The following is a 12,387-nucleotide window of genomic DNA, read 5'->3' as shown; positions in this document are numbered from 1 at the left end:
TGTAATACAGGGTGCTATCTGATTTTCTGAAGGACAGAAAAACAGTGTGTGCTTCTCAAATGGCTGAGTAAAAGGCTCTTGGTGAGGGATGAACTCCCGAGCATCAGGAAGAGCTTCTGAACTGTGACAACTCCTAACCAATGTGCTGGTAGATTAACCCTACTTCTCAGTTCTTCAGGAGAAACAGTTAGTCCCTCTACTTTTGTTTCACAAAACAGTGGAAGAAAATTACGAGTCATTTACTGGTCACATCTATTACTGCTTCTTTGTTTTGTTTTGTTTTGTTTTGTTTTGTTTTGTTTTGTTTTGTTTTGGTGGTGGTGTTTTTTATTGTTGTTGTTTGTTGTTGAGTTATTGTTCTTGCTTGTTTGTTTTGAGGAAGCAAAGCACAAGGCAAAGAGTTTTGCAAGTGTCAAGAGAACTATAGCTGTACAAAGGAGAACGCTGAAAAAAAGTTTTGAGAGATTTAGGAAAGTTGCCTGAGGGACTACTATCTTAGGATGTGGAATATGTTGTCACATGATAGTAATTCTGGTGTTTTAATATTTTGTTACTTTTTAAAATTGCATAGCACTAATAGAAACTATTCTAATTGTTGAAAAATTAAAATATCCTTCAGTAAAAGCTACCAGGTGTTACCATTAAAGTTAACTAGTTTCTTTTGGGAATAGAAAACTCTTTATTTATTTATTTATTTATTAAAAAAAAAAAAAAAAAAAAAAAAAGAAAGGGTAGTTAATTACATTGTATTTCAGTAAAGTTATATGTAAGCAATGTCACCCAGTCAACCAATACATAACATGACTAAGATAACCAGTGACTACATAAATATTATCTTTTGGCAGCAAGGAACAGAATGCATTTTTCCTGCAATGAGTTTGAAGACATAATTATTAGAATGAATATGTTTTTCAAAAAGCTATAAGGAAAAATTTGAGTAGAATCAAAATCCTTGGTAAATCACGTAATCTGTTCAAAAATAATTAGTGAATTATAGCTGAGAATATTAACTTAGAATAGTTCAACCATCTTTTTGGCTGAATCTCAGTCTCTTACTTTATTATACTGTTCTTCTTGCAAAAACGTTATTACATAGAAAAAAAAAAAAACCTGACAATGGAAAATGTTGTAAAAGTAGAAATAATTTTTAATGTTTCATAGGATTATTTGTATCAGCCAGAATAATTAGATGCTTTTGACAACATACATTGAAACAAATGTATAAGTAAAGACTATAAAGTCTTTAACCATGGAGACTGCAAGCCAATAATTCTTCATAGTGGATATCCCAGCAATGATTTTTCTAGAAAATCAAAGCTCCACATTTTGTTCTATTTTTCTAAAAGTGCTCAACCCTTTTAAAGTCAAGCCAAATTTTATCTATGAACCTATGTGCTTTATTAAATTCTAATGTTAATGTTACATGCGGGGGGAGGGAATCATATTGTGAATTATTTGTAGTGAATTATTGTGAATTATTTGTAGTGTTGACCTTGCAGGGACTAGGGTCAATGCCTAAAATGATTAATTTGTCAAAGTGACATAATCAAACTTACCCTCTTTTTTTCTGATTAAGTTCTGTTGGATTATCCATATTCTTTGAAAATGTTAATATGTTTTGAAAAGGTACAGTAATATTAATGTAAGTATTAGAGAATCAGAAAACGTTAAGAAACTAAATTGAACAAATATTATCTAGAAAACATGGTATAATTATCCCATAGAGAAAGCATAAACTCTCTGTAAATATACATCATATATACATATAGATAAATATATATATTCACACAAAATATATTGAATATTTTGATGTATTATCCTTGTAAATAGCAACAACATCAAAAGAATATTTAAGGAACAGAAATGATAAAAGAATCTGAAGTTTCATGTAACAAACAAAATAGCAATAGTTGCAGTGTCTGTGTCAAGGTAGTCCACTTTTCCTTTGCTATATAGCTTGAAGAATTCTTTTCTAGGGAAATCCCACCGCAAATGACTATTCCATCACATGAAAATTATTGCTAGTTATTTATGCTGAAATGTAGTTTCATGATTGGGACAATTAAGTAATTTGTTAACTCAAATGGTAGAAGGAATTCAGGATGGAGGAGCTGAGAGCCTCTAAGCTGAACTGCCTAACTAAGACAGTATTGCCTGAAGAATCATTGTCTTTGTTATAAAGGAAGCTAACAGCAACCCCTGCATTTCTGCTGCTTAATACTTTTCATTATGATTAATGCTTTTGCCCTTCTGCTTGAAGTGTATCTCTGCTGTTTGGAAAGGAAGTGTCTTATAGGCAGTATTTTTTTTTTTTCTTGTAATATAAAATGCAATCTGTTATCTGGTAATATATAATCTCACAAGAATTACCATTTTAATTTCACTATTTGCATTCCCTGTGAAGTGTCACAGACCTTGCACAAATGCTAAGGCCCAGATCACATCACTGCCACAATAAATTGATTATACCAGAAGTTACCCATTCAGTTGTAGTATAGTGAGAAGAAGAAGAAATATGGAATTAACTTCAATTACATGATTATATAGTGCTTTTCTCTACAAATTTTAGCCTCCTTCTCTACAGCGAGGAAACATAAAAGAGGACAGAACCTTGCAACATGAAGAGCTACATCCTTATACCATGAACTAAAAGGACAGAAGAGTGATGTTTTATTATGAGTGCATTCATAGCACATAATTAACATTCCACTAAAATAATTATAACTTGAAATGGAAAAGATATTTTAAAGAAAAAAAAAAATCCAGTTGGTTCTTGATGGTCAGGGAGAAGTTTCTTAGTGCCTTCCATAGTGCAAAATCTCATTTGTTTATAGTTAATATTTAACATTACGGCGCACTTTGTTTAAAGCAACCTGAGGCACTACATGTGACTAGAGTCACTAGGTCTTCTAGACCTAGACAGTTGGCTTTGTGCACCAGCATTAACAACTATAATTGTGTTGGTACCTCAGAAGGGAAGAAGTCTGGGACAGTTTCAAAGGCACCTTCTTTCTTGATCTTATGTTCACTTTTTTTTCTGTTGCAACAGATGGAAGAATCCCCTTGAACTTCTTCATATGGGTGGCTGATTATTAAAGTTAGTCAATCACATACTAAAAATGAATTGCCAACATCATTGATACATGACTTTGTATAAAGGAGAGTCAAAATACAAATTTGGTCCTATATATTTGTGTAAATTTATAAAAGAACATGACACAATTATATTTTCTAGAAAAAGTACCTCTCTTGGAGACAGATGATACAAGTTCAATTCCCAGATGTTCTGCTTGATTGCTCAGGAAACTTATTTGGTCAGGTTTCTTCATAAAAGGGAAAGGATGCTTATTGCCTTCATGTTTTTCTTAATATTCTTACTGAAGACTGTTGTCATTCTTTAATTGTACAAAGAAACATAATTAGACAGAAACTAAACAAGCGGACTTCTGAACCAGTAGACTTCTTATTTGTGATTGCACTTGTATAAGTGACTGCCTCCAACAAAAGGATAAAAAGTTTAAGTATCTTTTTTCTCAGGAATAGACAAGATGTCAAAACACATGCTTACAGTGAAACTAAACATACCTGTTTCAGCTGTTTTGATTTTTTGTTTGTTTGTTTGTTTGTTTTTCCTCTGAAATTAGAAGTCTGTCTGTTAGGATATGTTGAATTTATATATATACTTTTAGCTTCTCTTCAGTCAGCAATATTGTATTCATCCATGAGAAATATGTGTAAACATTAGTTTTGTAAGGTACTAACAAAAGTGTACAAAGGTATCCTGCTACTAAAGAGTGGAAATGGGTGAAAATGTTGGGTTGCTGGGGCATAGCACATACTCACACAGGACTGATATTGAATCCTGTAACATGCTTCTTTCTTTGAACACTGGATTTAGCCAACAGCCTCATGAGAGAGGATGACAAACAAAAATACATATGGATAATTCTTTAGGAAAGCAAATAAAATAACTATTAGTAGAATCTTATTAAACTTTTACCATAATGTTGTAAATTTTTGCATCATTGTTGTGGTTTAACCTGGCCGGCAGCTAAGCACCACACAGCCGTTCACTCACTCTCCCCCTCCCTCTCTAGGATGGGGGAGAAAAACAGGAAAGTGAAGCCTGGGAGTTGAGATATAGACAGTTTATTAAGACAGAAAAATAATAATAATAACAATAATGATTATAATAGTACTACTACTAACAATGTGTACAAAACAAGTGATGCACAATGCAATTGCTCACCACCCGCTGACCAATGCCCAGCCTATCCCTGGGCAGCCGGCCCCCCCGCCACCCCATATATTGTTTATATATATATTGTTTATATATATTGTATATATTGTTATATATATAGCCACCCCTATATATTGTTTAGCATGGCGTCAGATGGCATGGAATACCCCTTTGGCCAGTTTGGGTCAGCTGTCCTGGGTCTGTCCCCTCCCAGCTCTTGCTGCACCCCCAGTCTGCCTCTTGGCAGGACTGAGTGAGAAGCTGGAAAGTCCTTGGCTTACTGTAAGCACTGCTCTGCAACAATTAAAACATCAGCATATTATCAGCACTCTTCTCATCCTAATCCAAAACATAGCACCCTACCAGCTACCAGGAGGAAAATTAACTCTAACCTAACTGAAATCAGGACAGTCATATTCCACTTAAATATGAATCTGCTAAAATTATGTATTTTAAACAGCTAAAACATCTAAAAGGTTCTAAATTTAAGACCTATTTTGTTTCTTTTTCCCCTTCATTCTCCCTATTCAATGTGATTGTCTCCATTACCAACTAAAGACATTCCTGAAACTGTGCTTGAGAAGCCCTCAAAGCATCTTAAAGGACTGATGAGTCAGAAAATAATGGGAAGCAAGAAATGAAGTAAACAATAAGGATATTTTTTTTTCAAGTGAATTGTCCTTAAACATGCCTCATGCTAGAAAAGCACAGATAAAAGAACTTTTTCTCATTGAGGATGAACAAATTATAACACTTCTCTATGGGCTAGCAATCCACCTTTCAAGACTGCTATGTTTCTTGAAGGACTCATTATATGTTGGGATTAAAATGTTTCAGATCTTAGCATAGGCATATCTGAGGGATTCCCAAAAACCAGGATTGCTGAAATGTTCTCAAAATTAGTTGGAGAAGGATCGAATCTCAAATTTATTTTCCTTTTGTTCCAAGCATATATATATTTGTACTGTTTTCCTGTTCTTTCTCATCTTTACATAAATGTCATAAAGGCCATTTTTACTTGTTGGTATAAGGGTATGCCTGCTCCTTTCTCAATTTTCTTAAGTGTTGTTAATAAAAGCCAACTGAATAGAGAGTGCTCCTGGCAATTCTAATTATAGGATAATTTGAATGTTATTGAAGGGAAAGGGAATGTCCAAATAGTGAATGACAGAACAGAACAAGAAAGGTAGACAACTGACCTTGATTACAACCTAGAATTGTCACTAAACATTACACAAATCCTTACAAACTGCTGTTTCATAAATTATTTGTGACACTTACAATAAATATTTAACTAGATCTCCTGTGGTGTATTTAAAGCAAAGTGAAAATGTCTTTAAATTAATAAGATAAAACGGTACTTATTATGGTCCTAACAAACTCTCATGTAGCATTAATATGATACCTTACATCTATACTGAATTCCCATAGGCTCATGTACTTCTGCAGATTTCTATTCATTTTTTCAGGATTTTGTTTGCTCTTTGGAACTACATTAATATGCCAGTTCATACATTTTGAGCCTTCATGTCTTTCTTTTGAGTCTTATTTATTCTTAGATGTTTATAGCATCACTCATGCTATTAATTTAATTATTTTCTTTAATATTGGCTAGAAAAGCAGTCAAAATCAGTAATGTGGTGGGGTTTTTTTGTTTGTTTGTTTGTTTGTTTTTTAATGTAACTTCAGAAATAATTTTATAATTAGCATATTGCTATAACTAGCATGCTGACCTGAATTACTAGACAACGTGTTGTTTTTGATGTTGTTCCATTTGGGAGAAGAAATTAACAATTAAAACTTGGTATCATTAGTTCAATTCTGTTTCTTTCTAAGAATAAATAAATATGCTCAGATTATGAGAATATACTTGTTTACTTATTAAGAACAAGTTTTTGTTTGTTTGTAGTTTTTTGACTTTTTTTAAATTTTCCTCAGCATAACTCTAAACTTCTGCCTTCTACAATTCTGACCTTTTTAGGTTTTCCAAGAACCCCTGCTATGTTGGAGACTGCCCACACAGTTAAGCACTGCTTCCTAATAAACTAAAATTAAAATTTAAGAAAAAGGCTTAACTGTTAGTTTACCAATAGAATCCTTCTAACAGTACAGTCAAAGTACAATACAAATCAAACAAAAAAGTCTTGCTCACTCTTAAGGTGGAGATTGTAAAGGAAGTGATTATACGATAGGATTTCAGCATGACAAAAATCTGAGCTATTGCTTTTAAAGTTAGAAAATTCTGAACAGAGTGGTTGATTCATCTATGTTTTAAAAGTAGCATTACAGTGCAGTCTGGCACTCCTACAATAATTGTTTTTCTTCCTAAATTATGCTGTAGTATAATAAGAAAGTAAGAAGTAGATGTCTTGATGTTAGAGAGTTGTCCAAAGTGGATACATATATATCTTCTTTCATTCCCAGAATGTCTCACCAGAGCATGCTAAATATCATAACTCGTTTAAATAAGCCCAACTTTAATTTCTAATTGAATGTTATCTTCTTTCACAGTTCTTTTAAAATCTCATGGCTGTTCCTTTTTGTATATCCAGATACAGTCCAGAATGCCTCAGTAAGGGATTACCTGGATGCATTGAAATGTGTTAATGCTCAGGTGTGCTGAGAACTCATGCTTTTTATTTCCTAGGCAAATGCTCTAATCACAACTGTTATGCAGGAAAAAAAAAATAAAATAAAAAAATTAAACACTGCAGGCAGTAGTGTTAGTGCGGCTGTCTACAGGACAACTCTGGCTATATGGTAATTTGCCTGGATACCTTGTAGCCTGGGAAACAATAGAGTCTCTTTCATATTGCTTTATAAGTCTAGCCACTTAGGCTAAGTTGGAAGTACTAGCTCTAGATACCAATTTGGGACTCATGTAATTTTAGGTATTATCTAGACAGACTAAATCTCATGTAAAATGTATAACTTTGCACAAAATGACAACCTGAGCCAAATGACATTTTCAAACCCCATGTAATACTTTTTGCATGTCTGACAGTTTTGGATACAGCCAGTTTTTCCACAGGATGCAATAGTAATTTTTCACATTACATTGTACATTATTGGCAGCTTCTGTCATCCTACACAACAAATGTATCACCTATTCAGTGTTACTCAGCAAGTCAACACTCCTTAATTAGACAGAAAGGTAATTACTATAGATCTCATTGTGATGAGTTTCCTCTCTCCTCTAATGAATAACTTAATTTTTTAAGGCAATCCTTCAAGGAAAGTCCCCATTGCCATGGCAAATGTGGAGTTTGGATGCCCTAGGAATGTCTGCCCCTACAGATCCAATGTCAGTTTGGCCAGGAAAAACAAGACAAGCTTTGTTCTCCCAGCTCTTTGCTGTGTTCTGTTCATCTGACTAATAAAGCTTCTAAATGGATGCACAAGAACTGTACTAGTCTTGTTAAATAGCTTTTTTTTTTTTTTTGAAATAAATTTCTTAGAATTGTCAGAGATGGACAATTCTGATAAATTATTAAAATTCCAATTTCTAATCTGTTCTACATCTCAATTATTCAATTCTGCTGAGGTTTCTGACCTTATATTATTTTAAAGTATTGGTTCCTTTAATCCTTGGTGAAGTTCATCTCAGTGAGAATGCTCCAGATTTTGGTGAGTTTTCCTGGTATCTTACCTATTCTGTGGAAAAATATTTTGTTTTAGACAGCCTTTCATTTCTGACATCTTAGATGTTAAAAATAGCTCTGTAAAATGAACATTTTGTAGTTGCTGGTCAAAAATAAATAAAATAAATAAAATATATAATTGATTACATTTATCTTTTGGTCCTTCCTGGGAAACTTCTAGCTATTGTCATAGGCTTTGTTTTAGTAACACCTGTAAATTCTCCAGATATTTTCTTACATTTTATTTTTCAGTTATTTTCTCAGACTGAAACTACTTGTGCCTTTCCAAACCTTATCCCATCATCTTTTGGTGATAACACAAACTCAGAATGTCTTCACTGAAGCGTAAAACACAGGATTGATCTTACTACCAAAATTCTGAGTGCAAAAGACTCTTTTGGTGAAAATAGTGATAGCCTGTTTTTCTTTATTCTCATCAATGAAAAAAAAAAAAAGGCAGAATTCTTTTTTTTTTTTTCATCACAGAATTCAGACAGCGGAGACGTTCTTTCCAGTAATTTTATATCTCTTTCAGTCAGCATCCAAATCTTAGACTTCAGTCTTCTTCCATGTACTGCAGTTTTTTGCTTTCTTATGTTTCCTTGAGGTTCCGTCACATTTGTGTTTTCCTTCACTAAATGCCTTCTTTTTAAAACAAAGAGTGACCAAGCCTCCTTGCTCACTCTTACCTCCAAAGACTGGGAGGGATCGCTGTCACCATGAGACTGTCATTTCATTCTTTCTCAATTCAGCAGAAGTCATTTTTTAAGACTGTAACAGTAGACTTAATTGTAAAGTTGCTTTTAACCATGACTGCCCCTGTCCTGCAGACTCTGCACAGTGGACAGATGTAATGTGAGGATGTAAATGTAAAGAGAAAACAAAATATAGAGGTTCATACAGTTGCCAGAAGCATGGCATGAACTGAGTTGTTTGTTTTACTTACTGCTGTTCATTGGAAAGTGATTCAGCAGAAGACTAAGCAGGTGTGGTGTTGGCCAGCGGAAAATTTTGAAATCCAGCTGCATCATTAAAGCAAATCAGAAATACTGAATAGATATTTTCTGAGTAATCAAACAGGAAGAAATATTCAGGTATTGCATTACTCACTGCTGACTTGAAATGTTTGGGCATGATCAAAATGATTAATTTTTCTACTGCTGTTCTGCAGCTGCCTGGTCTCAAAGATATGCTTTAAACTGTTTGACAGGAAGAATTGTTTGACAGGATTGACTGTATTATTTTGAATTTTAATTCTGAAGAATTGGAAATGCTAGAAAGGGGCTAGAAATAGGTTATCAACAAATGAGTAGCAGTATAAATCTTCCCTGCATCTTCACACAACATGTACCCATTGTGTTAGCTGCAAAAATTATGTGACCAAGAAAATAAATAAATAACTGAGGTTGTCAGATCACTTGCAACTTATGTAGATTTTCATATTTATAAACTAGCCTATACCTTATTGAACCACAGAGACTTTTGAATTCATCATCGCACAGACATGAATTTACTGCTGGATTTCAGACACTTACAGAAGGGTGAAAATTCTTCTGGAGGTTTGATGGACTGTATTTGGCAGCACAAAGCCAGAGTTGCTCCCTGCTTTATCAGTCCTCTGTACTCTGAACCATGGCTTCTCTTCATCTAAAGCTGTGATGATGAACCATGAACCTCTACCCCACCTCATCAGTGCAGGCAGAGCTGCAATTGCAGTACCGTGTACCATGGGATCTTCTTTTTTTTTTTTTCATTTAAGGTCTCTCCTCTCTAAATTGGTGAAGAGCAAAGAATAAACCAAAACTGTGAAATTTACTAAACGCTATGAGGCAGTGGAGCTTCCACTGTGTATTGGTGAATAGTGTTGGGGAATGTGTGTATGAGAAGAAATACATGTGCAAAAATTTCAGCAGCAGCAAACAGTTGTAAAGTGCAGACATTGTCTTTCAAAGTTCAAAGTATAAGTAGGAAAATATTTTCTTGCTTCACTTTTCTACTGCTTAAGAACACTTTTACAAAATCACTGTAGAAAGTATGACTCCATCAATAAATTTCTTTTTGGAGGGGATCTATGAAGCCCTCAGAATTTGTCTAGCAACTGGATCAAACAGGATAAATGAGAACTGTGGATCATTTCAAATATGCATGGAGAGGCTGTATCCTTTAAACTAAAATAAATCTTATGGCTTGTGTGCATTTGCATGTGTTCTTTTTTGAATATCTGCCTTAATATATATATATGTGTAAACAGTGCAAGACTCAAGTGGTAAAAGATAGAATGCATGTTCACGTTATTAAAATACCAAAGCAGAAGACAATGAAAGATATGAGTATCACCAGTTTTCATAAACCTGAGATTTTTAGTATACATATTATCCACTGTCACCGACTTGGAGAAGAAACATAACTTAAGCTGAGCCACAGCTAAATTACACAGAGTTGGAACAAAATGTTGACACCACCAAAGTAAAGAAAATTTGGTAGAGTATGCCCTCTTCTTTCCTCTTGCACTGTGACTCAGTTAGGAACTTTGCATCTAGGTTTCTTTTAACTGAAAGAAGTCAGCTTGGTATTTGGTCCAATTGTTCTGCTTTTCACCAAAAATAATGATATAAGAATTGAGACATGGCTCAAATGTAGTTAATGATTCTTGAGGCCAAATAAAATATTCTATGTTCTTCTCCAGTTTCTCCAGTTATAACAACAGATAGAGGGGATTAAAAAAAAAAAAAAAGACATCTCTATTTTTCCATTTCCTCAGTAAACTGTCTGAAGAAAGACATATGAGATGAAGATATGAAAATAGAGCAGTTGTTTGTTTGTTTGTTTGTTTGTTTTCTCAGAGTTTTTTAAACTTTTATTTTGTTTTTATTTCTGTATAAATTAATAGTAATGCTTAAGAGACAGAACTATATATGTCTTTTGACTTATAACACCAATGTGAAAATTCACAGTTTTTGGAAATGCAGAATAAAGATTCAGGCTCAGTTTCCAGTATTTTATATAAAGCTGTTCTTTCCATTTTAAATGCTTTCCTGTGAATGGTTCCTTCTTAGAATATATTTTCTGAATACAATGAACATAACTTTTTTTAATAAAAAGTGTTCAGATTGATAGACTGTGATCTTTTGCTAATACTGTATTTCACATGTAATGGAGATACCAGCTTCCCATATAAAACTTCTCTATAACATTTACCAGTCTTACTTTGTTAATTTTGTATTTTTATTCCTGATGTTGTTGTTCAGCACAATACAGTTCCTAAGATCTGTTATACGGGTTTGTTTGTTTGCATACAGGTAAGGTACCAACCACATTGTTCACATGCTTAGCAATCATTCTGTTCTTGCATATTTATAGGGACTGAGTGTTAAAAAAGGCCCCAGTCTGAATAATGAAACCACTTGGTACATAAAGAAAACGGTCTATTGTCCTTTCATTTAAATCTTTCACAAATACATCCCTTTATTTGACATGTTTCTTTTAATATATGTTTATATTCAAAGAATAGCTGTAGATTCTGAAAGGTCCCATACTGGTTGTTTGATTTTTATGCGTTTTAATGGGCAGTGTTAAAAAAAAAAAAAAAAATCATTAAAGAAGGTTGTGTATAGAGATGGAATATTTAAAAAAAAAAATAAAAAATAAATAAATAAATCTTTAGATTAAGATAAAATGTCCATGGTAATATAAAACGGAGGGTTACACCCCTCTCTTCATGTAGGAATCATTCCATTTGCTCTCAGATTAATAGTACTCAAATTGTTTTCACTAATCTCTTCAAGACCTTCAACTGTCCAGTTAGGTCTCATGTTTTCTCTGGCAGAGAAATCAGGTCTCCTGCTATGATCCTGCTAAGATTTTTATTTCCTGTCAGTGCCAAGTACAGCTAGTCTCAGGATAGGAAACTGACCCTCAGACATAAACTGTTTTTTCAGAACATCGTCATTAAAGAATAATTAATCACAGAAGAATATCACTACTCAGTAGACTCCTAAACTACCAAAGATGAAAATGTGCATATCTATGAAAATTAGGATAGAGAGAAATTTATGTAACCAGTAAAGCAATAAATTTCTTAGAACTTCTTTATAATGCTTTAAACAAGAAGACAGAAAAATCACCTGGTATCTGAGATAAGACAGTTGATGGCTTTGATATTAATTTAAGGTTAGTAGAAATGGTTTATTTTGAGTCTTTGGCATGAAAGACTTCAAAGGTTTCTAGCTATTCCTACCACAAAATAGTTTTCCCATGATTCCAAAAGTGATTTTGGAACACATTTTTCTAACAGAAATGGTACTTCTCATCCAGCTTATACATACAGTATATGTATTCTGCCATACGCTACAGTGGTAGAATAGAGATATATACAAATCTGATGGAAAAAAAAATAAAAAAATCCTAATGTCTTTCTTTCTTTTCTTGAACAGCCTATTGAAAACAGGAGAAAGAATATGTAGGGAGCAGAAGTACAGCCTTCTGACTGATGCTTACTTTTTCTAC

Source organism: Netta rufina, assembly GCF_964035555.1.
Source record: "Netta rufina genome assembly, chromosome: 2".
Lineage (NCBI taxonomy): Eukaryota > Metazoa > Chordata > Aves > Anseriformes > Anatidae > Netta > Netta rufina.
Note: the sequence above shows the minus strand (reverse complement) of the source record.